At 34.7% G+C, this 17,531-nt stretch overlaps 1 long non-coding RNA gene across 2 annotated transcripts; it reads right to left on the bottom strand.

Annotated features, from left to right (window-relative positions):
• Positions 1-249: 249 nt before the first annotated feature.
• On the bottom strand, positions 250-5,307 carry LOC141378561 (uncharacterized). Of its 2 annotated transcripts, XR_012393362.1 has the most exons (6): positions 3,820-5,307; positions 3,453-3,508; positions 2,858-2,918; positions 1,946-2,060; positions 1,570-1,681; positions 250-481 (listed from the first exon to the last, which is right to left on the bottom strand). It is a non-coding gene; the product is annotated as an uncharacterized lncRNA (long non-coding RNA). The 2 variants fall into 2 exon arrangements; XR_012393363.1 differs by lacking the exons at positions 3,453-3,508; positions 3,820-5,307 and adding an exon at positions 2,686-2,751 and having other exon boundaries at positions 2,858-2,920.
• Positions 5,308-17,531: the final 12,224 nt, after the last annotated feature.

Raw genomic sequence — 17,531 nt, 5'->3', positions numbered from 1 at the left:
ACACCAATTACAGTAGTGATACACATACTGCAAAACTGAAAACAGTATTTTATTGTACATTTTTACCATGAAGAACTACGGTATTTTAACGTTACTTTCATTATTACTGTATAGTATTTTACAGTTATTAAATGTTATTTTATTTTATTTAATAGTGCTACTTTATAATGGGTAAAAATGTTAAAAAAGTGCACAAGTGTTATTTTAACTGTTCAAGAAATACAAGAAAAATAAAGAAACTGAAACTTTAACTTCACAATAAAGGTTTATTGTGTAAACCATGCTAAAACAGTAGCAGTAATTCAATATAACAGAGCAACAGAACACTAATAAACAATTGATCATTAAAACCAGTCAACAATTAATGCATCAAAAATTATTACAATTTTAAAAACAGGTGAAAATACTGCTACAAGACATGATGAAGGCCAAATGATGTGGAAAGGGACAGTGAAAAAGGGCAGCAGCACTTCTGATGATCCTGCAAAAATGACAAGCAAAATTAATCACTGGAGTAAAAACTAATCATCCCTCAAACCATTTAATTCATTCAGAAACGAAACACTGCACTGTTTTTATATATAAATATATATATATATATATATATATATATATATATATATATATATATATATATATATATATATATATATATATATAACAGTTATAATATATATAACAGTTTTTTTAATTGTTTTTGTTGGTGAAATACAGTTTGTTGTCAATTAACAATTACACTAACGTTAATGGGGAAAAGATCAGCGGGCATTGTTCTTGAAGATCGCTAGTCAGGTGTCCACACAGGTGTGTAAAAAATAAAGTCTCATCTTAACTTAATGTCCGACTCTGTATAGCTCGAATATCTGATTCCATGATCACACTACTAGTGCTTCCATGGATTTAAGAGGGGTAAACACAGTTCATTCTCACTATAAGAGGCTACATATTTAAAATTAAATAAATAAAAATAATCTAATTTAATGTGACTAATGTTAATTAAATACTTTTAGGCTTTTAACACGTATAAATCCACTTCTAACTTACAGATAAGATTGCGTTAGAGAACATGAAAGCCGTGGGTGATTTTTTAAAATAATGCTAATGATGAGTTACTGATATTTGGTTTGCATAAAACAAAGTAATCACTAAGCATTCATTTTTGGCAAAATCTGCAGAGAGGCTCAGCGACACGAGGAAATGTGTTAAAGTTGAGCAGAGAACTAAAGAGCAGTCTAGCCTACTTCATGAAATGTTTGTGGTAATATTCTGCTGTCAATTCGTATTACTGTATTTTAATATGCAGCAGTGATGGCATGTCAGTGAGACAAATAAACATTTTATCGAGTCATTTCATACAATTTATTTATTTATTTATTTTTTATACAAACCCTCTAGTAACATTTCCTCAAACTAAATCATCATAACGTTACTGTGCACAGCATCAGTAAAACGTTGAGAATAATTTAAATACTTAATTTTTTAAAACAGTCACTGCTGATTAGAAACTAACATTAAAGCTAAGCTTACAGAAATCCTGTATGCATGACAATATAAAGATGTATTACTCACTGATGTCGAAGCACTTCCAGGTCATCAGAGATGTAGACAGGACAGAATATGTGCTATCAAATGAGCTCTTGTGCAGCCTTTGTTGGACATCCAGGTAGTATGTTCACCCACACTGTAAGAAACAAAAACAGAAACAATTTATTAAAATGTGAGGAATAGTAAACATGTTTGGTCTACAGAGAGAAGAAAATGTTTACTTTAAGCATTGATCCTAATGAATCTATTTCTGAACTACATTTAACCTTATCACGGAAACAGCATTTTTGAGCTTTTAGACCAGGGGTGCTCAACCTTGTTTGCTTTAAATTAGAATTAAAACAATAAATCTCTAAGTCAAATAAAATACTTCAGATCTAAATAAAGCAGGTGCTTTTACCTAAAGGTTCCTTCCCTCCAGTAAGTTTGGCTGCAAATCCCTCCACATCTGTGCTTTATTCGGTTCTTGTCTTAAGACTAACTGGTGTCACATTCCAGGTTCATCACAATCTGAGCTAGAAAGACAATATGGCAAAAGACAAGACATATATGAATAAGTCTCAGAATAAAATATTTAAAAGGATAGTTTACTTTTTTGCCACCATTACTCCACGTGTTTTAAATCATTTAAATTTCTGTTGAACACTAAAGCAGATATTTTGAAGAATGTTAGTAACCAGTAACTATTGACATCCATATTTGAACCAAATTTCTTTAAAAAATACGAGTTTGTGTTCAACGGAACAAATTAAATGTATAACTATTTTGAAACAAGTGGAGGATGCCAAAGATGCTATTATTTTCATTTTGGGGTGAACTGTCCCTTCAATTCAAGTGTCAAGCAATAGTCATAAAAACTGATGTGTCGCTTGAGGAAAACTAAATCAAGTACCTTCTTTGAACAAGCAGAATCATTATGCCATTGTATTCAGTGATTCTGTTTTACATTTTCCCACTATAAAACGATAGCTTCAACATGCAATCCATGTTAACACAAAAATGAATAGCATAAAATAACATATTGAACTAAACTTACAGTTTCCAGGCTGTTTGAAAAAAAAAAAAACACATACGCCCAGTAAAATTGCTAATAAACACAAAGACAACAGTTATAGAAAAAAACGTTTGTCTAATATTTACTCAGCACTGTGTAGGCAAATAGCATAGCTGTGGCTGTTTTAACACCAGATTTTTTTATCTTAGGAACTGCTGGAAGAAGAAAAAGAGGTTGTACATGAAACTCCTCACAACAAATCTGTGAACAACTTGACATTTAAAAATCTAATCAAAATGAGGAAGACATCAACATTACCTTGAATAATCAAGTGAGGAGTGATTGGTTGCATCAGTTTTTTCAACATCAATTACTGTAGCTGAAAAACAGATAAATATAATAAGAGTAAAATAAGACTTAACATTAATCTAAATCTATGGTACAACCATACCAATCTGTATGGGGTTAAAATACATTTGTACACAAATCATTCCCTGACCCCATCAATTTCACTTAGAATAGGATGGATATATATATATATATATATATATATATATATATATATATATATATATATATATATATATAGTGATAATGACTTTGGCTTATATCTGTGTACTCAGAACGTACACTCACCTCAGGTACACCTGAACACCAAAAATTAAATGTACAATTAATGACACACTATACATCAAGCTCATTAACATTATTGAGAAATAGACAATTAATATGTATTTTGTTAATATTAACGTTAGCTTAAAATAATTCAACTGCATTTAATTTTCAGCTCCATTTAATAAAACAGTTAAGACTCATTTCATTATGAGTTTAGTTTAAATAACTAACTTACAGTTGAAAAATTTTACCATAATGATAGCTTAGTCAAAATGACTATGTGAAGACCAGAGCTTACCTTAACGGTAAACGTTTAACTTTTCATGGTGACTTCGCCTTCATCTCAGTGTTGTGCTGAAATAGAGAATTCATTAATGCAGTTACAATAAGTTAAAGTTATGTTTTTATTTTCAGGTAACTTAACGTATGGTCAAAAACTCACTCAAGATAAACTCACTGTATCTAATACCTCGCAAACACTACAATGACCGCCTGGCGTCTGTTATTTCTTGTTTAAAATACCGTTTGTTAACGGATAGCGTGACATAACATAAGAACCTACAACTAATGTCACTTGGTTAATTATTTTAAATTACACACACAATACACATAAATACTTATAAAACAATCCTTTAACGGACAGAATTTGACTTTAAAACACTTACCGAAGATGAATTCGCTGGATGAAAGACGACAGGTGAATTTCAAATTAGGAGAGCCGTTGCCTGCATGTCGAGTCGTGTCCGTTCGGTTCTATGAATCGGCTCCTTAGTGAACAGTAAAGAATCGAATCCGCCTAAAACCGATTCCTTTTTGTATATGATTCATTACTATTTCGTTATACTGCTTGGCCACACGCATTTATACACTAATTATACACTAATTGCATATTGCTGAATGTGCTTGTGAACACGTGTGATCAAATAATTCCCAAGCAAACGGTTCAATTCGGTTCAATACGATTCAGAGTTGCTCGAGTGCTGAACCGAACCAGTGCAAACGTGATATTGATTACAATATAGTAACATTGTTTTTTATTCACTTTACCAGCGAAATTATTACATATATCTGACATTGACAATAAGAATAAAGTTCGTTTGAAGTGTTTTGAGAATTATATATAAATATTTTTTTTCTCCCAGAATTCATTTCACATCAACAAGCAAATGGTAATGGCGGATGAGAAAGCCCAGCTAATATTATAAATATTGCGTTTAATATGTCACGAAATGAAATTTCAACAGTGTTTCATGCGAGAATGTAGTTCTTACAAACTCAAATCTGTGGTTTATTTATAGATATCATGTGTAAATTTTAAGCGTGCTTTGCCGATAGCGGAGATTCTGACCTCCAGGGTGTCCATCATCACTCATGTATCCGGCGAAACGAGGTTATAATCGGCTAGACATGTGAGACTTGCCCCGGTCTTAGATGGCTCTATAATGAATGTGTTATGAAATTTAGTTTTAACCGTTTTTCATGCGGGAATGTAGTTGTTGTAAACTCAAGTCTGTGGTTTATTTATAGAGATGGTGGGTATTTTAAAATATTGTTTTGAAAATGCGGAGATATGTGACCTCCATGGTGATGACGAGTGCCCTAACCTCATGAATCCGTCTAAAGCAGGCTGGTCATTATGAAATTTAAGCTGACTTTGGTTTCATGAATCAATTACTTTTGTTCCAGTTTACGTTTTGGTTAAGCACAAAGTTATGTTGATTAAAAATGATTTAATATTTTCATGTTAACCTTATAAAATTAAGTTGCAGTACACCCAAATATGGAAAACCAGGGGACAGTTTTATGCACTGAACAGTCTGAAGAAACTGGTTATTTTATTTTTCTTCACAAAATACTTTGTCAAAAAATAAAATAAACATAATAATAATAATATAAAGTGTGTGTAGAGTTTTTCATGGTCATTTGCAGTACTGTATTTAGATTCACAGTAACTGATTTTTTCCCAAAATTCATTGTAAAATCTGCAGTAGCATACTGTTAATCATGTTCACAGTATGGAAATGTTGAGAATACATCATCATGCTGTGAAAACAGCAATATATACAGTAACACACTGTGCACAGCTTATACAGTAAACAACTGTTGAGAAATGCAGTATAATACCGTGAAAACAACAGAAATCGTTTACAGTGTACTTTACAGTTTTTTTATGTGTTATTTTAAAGATAAAGGAAAGTGAAGCTTATGCAGAAAGTTGTTAAATCCCAGAGCATTTTTACTTTAAAAAAATAGATAAATAAAAATGAACAGCCATAAGAAAAAGTAACTCAAAAGTGAGATAGCACATTACTTTAAAGTAACTAAGTAACAAAACAAGTTACTTTTTTGAGAAGTAGCTTAATATTGAATTGCATTATTTTCAATAACTTTCCCCAACACTAAATTCATTTGGTTCTGTACAGTTGTTTTAGTTCCCAATTTTACAAATGGATAACCAATGATGACTTCCATAGTTTCCTTTACTACTATGGATGCCACAATAGATGTCTTTCAGCCGTCATTGAATGACCATTCTCAGTGGTTATCAGCTGATAGATATGGGCCAATATGGTTCTTCTGCACCTACTGTTAGGCTCAGAAGGCTGTTATCAGTCATGCGCATGATTAATCAGCTATAGATCACATACAGCTGCGGCCAAAAGTTAACAAGAATGATTTATATTATTAATTAAACTTTCCATTAATTGTGTTTTATTAATGTCTACCCTAAACGCAGCCATCACAGTAAAACAGAGCTGGATCTGGAGTCTTCTCTATTAGTATAGCTGATTAACCGCGAGAATTATTTATATTGCATTTTATTCAACTCTACCCCTACCCCAACCCTAAAGCCAACCATCACAGCGATGTAAAAACAGATCTGGATCTAGAGTTTTCTCTTTTAGTATAGCTGGTTAACTATGTGGATGGATGATAACAGCCTTCTGAGCCTACATCTAGCAGCTGATAACCACTGATAATGCCCATTCAATTAAGTGTTAACATTCGAAACAGCAACCAGGTGTGTCTTTACAGAAGAAACGTTAAAGGTTTGAAACCACTTGAGGGTGAGTCAGTTTTTACTTTTGGGTAAATCCTTTTAAACAAATCATGCAAGTAATTAAAATACTTGTTCCATTTAAAAAACTAAATCTGATCTATAGTATAAAAAAGGAAGTTAACCTTATAGCATGCCATCTTGCGATCTTTAATCTGTTATATACTGTCTCAGAGACATTTGCTATATTTTTATTCTACACTAAAAAGTTCACAAAGAGAGGAGCAAAGAGAACAAAACAGAAATGAAGAGCCTTCATAAAAACATGACTTTTTTATTTATCTTTGCTGCACAGCCAGAGCCGGCATGACACATTGTGAAGTTAATTTAATAAAGTTAGATATCGCTATGGCAAATATTAGTTCTACGAGTCTCTCGCTGTTTCCCCTGGAGAGCAGAGGGTAATATTGATTCCCTTCTCTAAGTGTTCATGCAGGTGTGAAACTGTGTCTAATCAAAGCATTCAACCCTTTTTCCGTCCTCTCCTTTTCCATTTGTTTGCATTAATGTCTAGTGCAATCAGCTCTGAGAAAGTGTGCTGAGATCCTTTTGCGTGGGCACGTGTGATTCTCCTTTATGGGTTGATATTTTCATATGCATCCTTAAGAACTTTGTCTTGGGACCCTGCTGCAATTACTGCAGTGCTCTGCTGTATTTTGAGCCGTGAACAAAACACAAATGACTCCTTGAGCCATAGAGCATAATATGAGAGAGACAAAGAAACGCAGTATCATTAAAAAAATCTATGCAGTGAAATAGTATAGGACTGTGCGAAGTGACAGTATAGTATGCCCTATCAACAAAATAAGACCTCTATCGTTTCATATTATGCAATATTGTTTTTTGTGGTGTCAAAAAATACATTATTTATGGTACACTGTAAAAAATTCTGGGTTCCACACAATTCTTTCAGGTCCCAACACAAATCGATTATGTTAGCCTAATTGTTTTTACAAATTGAATTGAAATTAACATGAAACTATTTAGCTATCCCCACTAAAAAGAAAAAAAAAACTTAAGAATTGGTTTGGTTCAGCTCATTTGAAATATATTAGTTTGAATAAGCAGGAGATTCTGGAGTGTAATGCATTTTTATAATTTATATGAGCGCAATACTATTTGCCAATACAGGGATGCAAACAGAAACATGAATAACAGCATTTAAGAGCATTGTAAGTTGCAATCTTGAAATTACAATCATTACATTTGATCATTGTATAGTATGTTAATATTTATTTAAAATTTATTATTTTTATATTGGAATTGGAATCATTACACTCCAAAAATAATTGTGCTGCTTGTTTACTCATTTAACATAAGTTGAAGACAAAATTCTCATGTTTTTTTGGGACAATGTAACTGTTTTATGTTCAGTCCGCTTGAATTTGTAGAAACGATTGAGTTAATTTAATCAATTTGTGTTGGCACAGCCTAGAGGAATTGTATGGAACTCAGGATTTTCACAGTGTAGCTTTTGGAAAGTGTCTTGTTTTTATTTTAACATTTTTAATCAATCATTTTCATTTCTCAAGAACATTTCTTAGGACTTTAAAATGTAAATAAGATATAATCCTTCCTTTACATGTGGTCAATATATAAATTGCTAACACCCAATACATTTTTTTTTTGCTTGTTCAAACTACTTATGTAAAATCAGTTGAAATAACCATTCTTGAGGGTTTTTTTTAGGACAACTTAATTGTTTTGTATTCAATTCACTTAAATTTGTAAAAAACAAAAACATAATATATTATATCATAATTATAAATATTATATTTTATTGCTTAATAATTTAAAGTTTACCTATAATGAAAATCATCTTTTGTAAGCTGTTTGGACAGAACTGTGTGCAGGTATAGAGTGTCCACCGTCATATTGGGGTGACATACGTCTCTTTTTTAAATTCCTGACATTAAAATAGAAACCAAATCCCTCCCATGTTGAGGCCCACCCCAACATGACATAGGAGTGCGGTCCATATATGCATATCCTATAGGAATTCCCTGACCACCGATTTGATTGACAGCTGCGTATTTAAATGTCTCCGTAGTAACACATATGATCATATTAACAAGACAGGACAAGCGCAAAGCAACCAGGATTAAAGGATCTGTTGAGCTCACTGTGATCATCAATTATCATCAAATGTGATTAAGAATCAGTTTTACAAGTTTAAAACATTTTTAAAACAGTGCATGCTTGTATTGAATTACAGCAATTTTACCATCTTTACTTCTACTATCCCCACAGCCACAGGTCAGTAAGCAGCCACTCTGACAGGCACATGGGAACAGTGTGTGGAGAGAACTAGCATTAAAGGCACAGGCCACAAAAACAGCTACATAGTGTTCAGAACAGAAAATCCAATATTTGAAAGGTCTAATAAATTATCTGATGAGTGTTTTGAAATTTACAGAAACATTCTGGAGACACAAAAGACTTCTCGTAAATCTTAAAAAAGGGGTAAAATAGGTTACATTTAACTGATGTATGTCAGGACATGAAGGAATTGTGTGTAACAGCATTTATTTACATTGTACACTGTGAGTTCCACACGATCACTTAATGTTGGGGCAACATAAAGGAATTAAGTCAGCTTATTAGTTTTTACAAATGTAAGATGACTGAACATAAAACAATTGACTTGTCCCAAAAAAACCTCAAGATTTTGACATAAGTAGTTTGAACAAACAGCCAACATCATTTTTTGAGTGTATACTGTGAAACATGTTTAATTTAGAGTATGAGATGACTTATACCTTGATATGTGATGGTGTCATATCGCCCAGTCTTAATATTTATGTTAATATTTGGTTCTGATTTTGATTTAGGCACCTAACTTCTTTGTCGTAGGAGCAAAAACAGGCCATTTCCAGACTGATGAGCTCTTTTTATCAGTTCATGCCCCTTCATTCATCACTAATGCATTTCATTCTATTAGACTTTCATACCATAACAGAAGATTACGCTCCTCTTGGTAATTGCTTTGTAAAGTTGATTGAGCTCGTAATTCGTTTTCGAGTCTCACCGGTTGTTCTTCATTCAGTGGCTGAATGGACAGAATCCCCTCTGACTTCTGGTCCGAGGAAAACTAAAGACACAAGGAAAATTACATTTGGGATAGGCAATAATGGTGGGTGATAATGGCCACGCAAACACTCACAGCTTTTCTTAAAGCACGTATGCAGCCTTCGAGGGTTGAACCGGATCAAGTGGTGACATTACCTGTAATGGTTTGCGATCGTGTTCTTTAAAGCATGTGTGTGTGTGTGTGTAGGAGAGAGATAAACACTCTCATAAATGGAAGTGTCTGGCTTCACCTCCTACTCTCTGGGCAGAGCCTCTTCTGATGGTTGCCCTATTTTTTTTACATTTCAGGCCCATTTTCCTGTGTCAAACGCACATACACACACACATGTTCAGATGTACACTCGTAACCCATAAGCTCAAACAGCAATCCTGGAAACCTTCACAGTGTAATGTACAATCCCACAGAAGTCAGGAGTGATGAAGAGGCTTGATGCTCCAGGAAAGAGAGGGAGGGAGTGAGAGAGAGAGAGAAAGCGAGCGAATCGATCTCCTTAACTGATCATGGGGCATGATGAATCTTGGGACGGTCCTCAGAGAGACAGAGCTCTTCTATGTTATGGTCACTGCAGTGCTGCTACTGCTGCTGAAGACAAAGAAAAAAATAAGTGAACTGCAGAAGAAAGGAAAGAAATGTGTAGGACAGATTTATGATTTTCCAGCATCAGTACTCAACGCCGTCAATCAATAAACCACCCAGAAGAAAGGCTGTGCAACCTACACAGCCAGAAGCAATGACAGAGAAAACACTTTTGAAAGCTATATTCAATACACACACACACACACACACACACACACACACAAAGGTTTGAAAAATATAAAACAGAAATGCAATTTTTATACTTATTTTTTACCCATGTTTTCCAGATAAATTACTATATTATCATAAAGAGCACCTAAAAAATGAATTAAAAAATTTAACAATATATTACTGACGTGTGCTTATTACATATAAATAATAAATATAAAATGAAGAAATAAATCATTCATTCATCCATTTTCCTTGGGCTTACTCTCTGACCCATCAGAGGTCGCCACAGTGGAATAAACCTTCATCTATTCTAGCATATGCTTTATGCAGCAGATGCCATTCCAGCTGCAACCCAGTACTGGAAAACACCCAGACACTCTTGCACTAATACACTACGGACAATTTAGCTTTCCCAGTTAATTTATAGCACATCTTTGGACTGTGGGGGAAACTGGAGCTCCCGGAAGAAACCCGCGTCAACATGGGGGAGAACATGCAAAGTCCTCACAGCCGCGACTTGAACCAATGACCTTCTTTCTGTGAAGTGATAGTGCTAACCACTGATTCACTGTGCCACCTTTTGAATAAATAATTGCTAATTATAATTAAGCAATAGGAATCCCGTGGAAACCATTTAACACTAAAGGAATACTCTATTTTATTATAATATTTGAAATTATTCTAAAATATTTGAATGGCGACATGTAAAGAATTAAAATGAAAATTATTTGTATTTTGGAGATTTTAAAATGTCATCAAAAAATTCTTCTTGTGATTGTGCCTGACAAGATATTCTGATACAAACAGTGCTCAGCATAATTGAGTTGTATTTTGTTAGATAAGCGCCAGATTTGGCTTCAGTACTGGCTAAGTTAAAGTATATGCTCTAATATAATATTGTATAGCTTCCTGTCAAAAATATGAATTTTATTGATTTGTGATGGGTGTACTTATATATGCTGAGCATTGTAAAGTAAACTAATGTTTCACTGAATGACATTTTAGTTTTTGCCGTCTGTAAATCTAAAATAAGATACTTATTATTTTGTAACCCGAAAAAAATTACAAAACAATTAACATAATCTGAAAGTATGTTTAATAAAAAAAAAAATTAAGAGTTAGTTAGAAATGTATATATTAAAAAGATATATTTGTATTTTATTCTTTACGTAGATGATTGATATATATATAATCTACAATGGTCCCTTGTTAATTAAGAAAGTTAAACAATAGGCGAAATCCGTGAAGTAGTCTGCTTAATTTATTACAATTATAGATATTTAAAACTTTTATACCCCTCACTACACTATTTTCTCAGATAGGCATTAACAGTTCTACATTTAACTTTTCTCCCTTGTTTAAACACCTGCATAACTTCCTTTCTTTAGCAGGTAAGTCCAACTTTTTGTGCGTTTAGTTAGAATCTTCTTCTGCCCTATGGGTGCAGAATGTTTCGTTGACATTATGGGGTTTGTTGGGGAGAAAAACCTGCAAACATACTGTATAGTCCAGCACTTCAGAGTCACACTGCTAGCGTTCAAATATTTATGTAAATCTGCCAAGCTAAATGCATTCTGTACTGTATAGGAGATACAACATAAAGGAGATTGATTGACAATAATATACAGCAAATGAGGACACAGAACACAATGCGCTAATCAGCACACAGAACAAAATCCATGAAACTGCAAGACCGCGTTATGGCGAAGGACCATTCTAAATAAGTGCAATCAAATCATTTATCATGATTAATCACATCTAAAATGAACATTTCTATTTTCATAATGAATGTGTAGTCACTGTGTATAAACAAAAAATATATAAAAAACAAAAAACCTAAATATTTACATAAGTTTATATAATTTATAGATATAAATATTTAATCCATACATTTAAACAAATATTTTTAATATAGACATGTTTACATTCAAATAAATACATGTTTATTTACATATATAATTGCGTGTGTCATTTTCTTTTCGGCTTAGTCCCTTTATTAATCTGAGGTCGCCACAGCAGAACGAACCGCCAACTTATCTACCAAATGTTTTACGCAGCGAATACCCTTCCAGCTGCAACCCATCTCTGGGAAACATCCATACACACTCATTCACTAGAGACAATTTAGCCAACCCAATTTACCTATACCACATGTCTTTAGATTGTGAGGGAAACCGGAGCACCCGGAGGAAATCCACGTAAACACAGGGAGAACATGCAAACTCCACACAGAAACACTATCTGACCCAGCCGAGGCTCAAACCAGCGACCTTCTTGCTGTGAGGTGACAGCACTACCTACTGCACCACAGCGTCGTCAAGCTATTATTTTGGATACAAATAATCTCGACAGCACAAATGTAAATGTATACTACCAATGGAATTTTATAAATCTCAATATAAAAGTCTTATTCTAACAGCTGTATTCCTCAGGAGAATTGGTCTTGTTTGGGGGCATGTAGTTATTTTTCCTAGAGATGAAAACGAACATTAAGCGAAGGTTTGTGCTATGTAAACAGGGATTTCCTGGGGAAACACTAGCATTGATTGAGTTTTTGTGGGGTCCAGTGAAACACCTGCAGGGAGAATGAATGTGGGCACAGGTGGCAGTACTGAAGACTGTCATCAGCCTGATAGATCACGTCATCTACCTGCTCTTTAGCTGTTCGGGTCATTAAACACAAATTGCCTGCAGGAAAAACCACACCCACCATCAAAGCTCATCTGACAGCACTGCGGCGCAGCAGGTGTGGAGTCAGCACATGTGCCAAAAGAAAATCACTTCCTCCTTTCCAATACAAAACATCCTTCAAAAAATAGATTCACTTAAGGCCAAACACTGCAGGCAATAACACCTTTTTCCACATGCATCTGTCAATTTTCAGACTTCAGGGCTTTTTGGCTAAAGAAAGCATCTGAGACACATTTGAGCATTTCTTTTGTCACACTTCATCAATATGTGCCTGCAGACTTAGACATAGTTTGAAAAGCCGTTTATTCAAAAGTCGTTTGTTTCCAGCTTTAGTACTATTATTTTATTCTTATCTGAAATTTGAAGGTTCTTACAGATGGCTTTCTTCATAATTAGCCTGATTAAAAAAAATATTTTAGTCTAATAACAGCTTTTTTTGTAGCTGTTCATAATATTTTCTGAATTCTGAACTGATAAAAGAGAAAACGTTCATTCTAATGTCAAAAAATAAATTCATAAACAAGAATTTTAAACCTGACTTAATCCAGTGTTCAAAAACTTCTGCTAGTAATGAAAGAAGGCCTCATTTGAATATTCAATAAAAAATATACAAACTAATTTAATCACAAAGTAATCTTACAATTCTGAAGTGGGAAAGTATGGTGATAACTAAAAGCTTAAATTGACATGTTCTGATTAAGTAATGTCTAAGGGCGTACCCACACTATGCTATACGAACCGTGCCCAGGCCCTTTTCCCAGATTGTTTGAAAAGTGTGAGAGCTCTGAATCGGGCTCAGGCGTGGTTTAGTTGGCCGGCCCTGGCCCGGTTGGAAGATGTGTGCCAGAGCACAGTTCATTTGGGCTCAGTGCTTTGCAAAAATGAACGCAAACTGTCGTAGATTATTAAAGATGCAAACCCCTTACTGCACAACAGCTGCACCTTAAGCAAACCTCCTAATTCCTGCAGCACAAGGACTTTATGGTTGTTTATGAGCGTCAAAAGTGTCTGATCTATTCGGCGAAATATTTGACTTTATGTCACCGCATCCCAAACGACATAAACGATATAACTAAAGCAATCTCTACTGTGCTGAGCGAGAGCACTTCTTACCCACAGCGCATCATCGATGACGTAAACGTGTTCAGGCACATAGTGTGAGTACGCCCTTAACTGCGTCAACTGTCTGAAACATAATCAAAGACTACGGTATAGACAAGACATATTACTCGTATAGTTTTGAATAGGGAGAAGTGGAACGGTGAATACGGAGAATGAAGCCCCGGCTACTAGTTCAGTAGCCAATCATCGATTGATATAGACTGACGATTCTATAGAGGAGAAGCTTGGACCAGATGTCTGCTTTCACAACAGTTTTTGTGGTCAACAAACACACTGGAATTTCAGCTAATAGTTGCTTCACAGACATAAGAAATATATCCACATAAAGCTGAAGATCTGTACTTTTATATGAACCAACTACACTTGAAAGCAAAAGTTTTTTTGGTTTTGTAATCTGTATGAAAGGAACGCAAGGTACAGTCCATCCTGTCAAACAAACATCACATGATAGCAACTACTCAAACTCCCACAAACTTGTAAACAGTCGCTTTTATTTCTGGAGGAGATTCACCATCAAGACTAAATTGTGAATTACTTCTGAAGACCAGCACAATCTGGCAAAGCCTTATTCGGAGGATGATAACGTATGACACTGCCATGGCATTTCAAAGAGTGAAATGTTTTGTCTTGAAGGGACTTTGACATAAAGTAAATAACTTTTTTTAATATGGTAAAGAAACATAAAAATATGTTCGTTGCTTATTGATTATATATCATATTTTTATTTATTTTGTTCATGTTTTTATCCAATTCACCTGCAGAGTTTTCATCGAAATAAGAAAATATTTCTACACAACGAGCAGGTCTCAGGCAAGTAAATCATCTTTAACAATGTTGGAATCATTATACAAGAAAGCACTTCACATTCTTGATAAAAAGCCTCGGTTGTACCATCACTGTAATATTTAAAAAAAAACGTATTTATGAAAAATAAGTTATTTATAAAAAAATTTATGTTTATGATTAAAAATTCCAATATTTGTTTTGTTTTTTTAAATTATTCACAATCTTCCTGCTCCAATCTTTTTTATTTATAAAGCCACAAATAGAATTCTCTCCCAACAGAAATAATCAAATTATAAGATGTTTTCACACCTGACTAGGAGGTGTTTTTTTTTTTTTTGTCAAATCAAATTTGTACACACTGAGAGAGATGTTTGATTTGTCAGTGTTTTAGTTTATATGTAATTATGCCTGTATGTTTTAAACTGACTTTTTAATTAATTTATATTATTGTTTTATTTTTTATCTGTTCAGGGACTGCAGGTGGAAAATAGCAATCCTGCTACAACCTGGCAAATGCATCTTTCCTTTTTTGAGGTCATGTCATTTTTGTGCAAGCCCTTGTTAAATAAATAAATTACAAAACTTACTTAAGAAATGAATCTTGATATACAGCTATACTGCAAAACATTCATTTTTGTCTTGTTTTTAGTCCAAATATCTTAAAAAAAGCTAAACATATTGTCTTGTTTTAAGAAATAATGTTAAAATTAAGTGAGTTTTCCCTTAAGTGATCAGAGTGATCCAAGCTTACTATAAATGAATCGTTTTCTCCCTACTGCTCTATTTTCATTTTGGAAGAATCCCCCCTTCCACCCCATCTCCTCTTTTTCCTCCCTTTTGTAAGGGGGAGCTCTCGAGACCTACCTGATCTCGGATTCCCTTATATGCTTATCGACCGGGCAGGGGCCTTGGGCTCAAGTATCTCCGAGCTCAGGGTTCTCTCCCGGGACAGCATGACAAACCTGCTATAAACGCTAAGCATATCTAAGTGGGAACTCTTGAAATAATAATTATGTCAAAGAGAAAAAAAACTAAATTATTCTGCTTATCCCATTGGCAGATTATTTAGCTTGTTTTAAGGAAAAAGTTACTTAACTGGCATGCTATTTCTTAAAACAAGACAATATAGTTGCTGGTCTAGAAAATGCTTCAAAAAGACAAAAACAAGACAAAAAATCATAGTAAGAAAGACATTTTTTGCAGTGTATAACCACATTTTATCCTAAGCTCTCTGAATTTCACCATGTGCTGCTGGATAAATAGCGGATGGTTTGAGAGATCATATTGGATCTGTTCGTTCCTCCCTGCAGAGCCGTGAGCTGCGCCACCATCCATCTCTGCTCCTCCACAGATATTTCTCATCAGAGTTAGTCATGCAGCCGCACTTGCAAATCTTGGACGTCTTCCACAACAAATGCCATCATCAGACGTGCTGTGGCTTTGCTGTCGCCTCATATCAGATGCAGCAGGACAGTTTGAGAGCTCCAGACTCAGACTGGAGGCTGGAGTGACGTCAGTTTTCTTCTGGACTGCGGCTGTTGTTCTGTGTCCTGCATGAGAGCATGTGGATGTGGCTCTGCTGGCTCAGGTCCAGTGACTGCTTCACAATCAGCCTGATTTCAGAGATCAGCCACTGCAGACTCCTCTGGCTGTGCAGATCTGGGATGGATTTTTGGATGGAAGTTATTTGCATGGTTTGTTTAAGCTAGTTATTCAATTCAATTCATCTTTATTTCTGTAGTGCTTTTAACATTGTAAATTGCGTCAAAGCATCTTAACATATAATATATAGTCGATTGAAATTAAAACTGTTTCAGTCCAGTTTTCAGAGTAGAAGTTCAGAATAGTTCAGCTCAGTGTGGTTTTTCACTGCTGAAAGTCCAAACATTAAAGAGCAAATCCATTAATGCACAGCTCCACAAGTCCCAAACCAAACAAGCCAGTGGCAACAGTGGTGAGGAACAAAACTTCACCAATTGACGAAAGTAAGGGAAAAAACCTTGAGAGAACCCAGACGCAGTTATGCACGACCATTTCTCGTCTGGGCAAATTCTTATGCAGAGCTGCCGTCTAGGCACCAGAGGCTGGAGAATGCTGGATGTCCAATGTGGAAAAGCTGCAGGTGTAAGGCAGTTGGTGTGTTCAGCCTGGCCCACCAGATCAATGTAGACTCGTCTGTCACTGAGTCTTTCAGAAATCTGTCCAATGCTCTCCATGTGAAGGTATGTATTTAAGAGTTTGAATAGATTTAGAGACTTTGGAACTTTTATGGATGCTCTGAAAAGGAGAGGAGACAGGATCGGAAGCTGCTTGTGAATTTGCATCTCCAAAAATGACTTGAATTAAGATATATGAATTCCATTTACCCTTTTTATGATTCAAATTCTTTTCTATTTTATTGAATTTTAATCTATTTTAAGTTATCGTGATGAGGCAGTGTCGCAGTAAGTAGTGCTGTCGCCTTACAGCAAGAAGGTCGAGCCTCGGCTAGGTCAGTTGGCGTTTCTGTGTAGAGTTTGCATGTTCTCCCCATGTTTGCGTGGGCTTCCTTCGGGTGCTCCGGTTTCCCACACAGTCCAAAGACATGTGGTATAGGTCAACTGGGTAAGCTCATAGTCCGTATGTGTGTGAATGAGTGTGTATGGATGTTTCCCAGTGATGGGTTGCAGCTGGAAGGGCATCCTCTGTGTAAAACATATGATACGAAAAACATAAGTTGGTGGTTCATTCCGCTGGGGCGACCCCAGATAATTAAAGGAACTAAAGGAACATTAAGAAAATTAATGGATGAATAATAAAATAATATAAAAAAAAATTTGCAAGTAAAAACCTGTACACATGTATTTATATCTGTAATGTAAATGTACATATATATTAGTTAT

The sequence above is a fragment of the Danio rerio genome, chromosome 17 (assembly GCF_049306965.1).
Source record: "Danio rerio strain Tuebingen ecotype United States chromosome 17, GRCz12tu, whole genome shotgun sequence".
In the NCBI taxonomy this organism is placed as follows: domain Eukaryota; kingdom Metazoa; phylum Chordata; class Actinopteri; order Cypriniformes; family Danionidae; genus Danio; species Danio rerio.
Note: the sequence above shows the minus strand (reverse complement) of the source record. Positions and strands in the feature narration are given on the sequence as shown.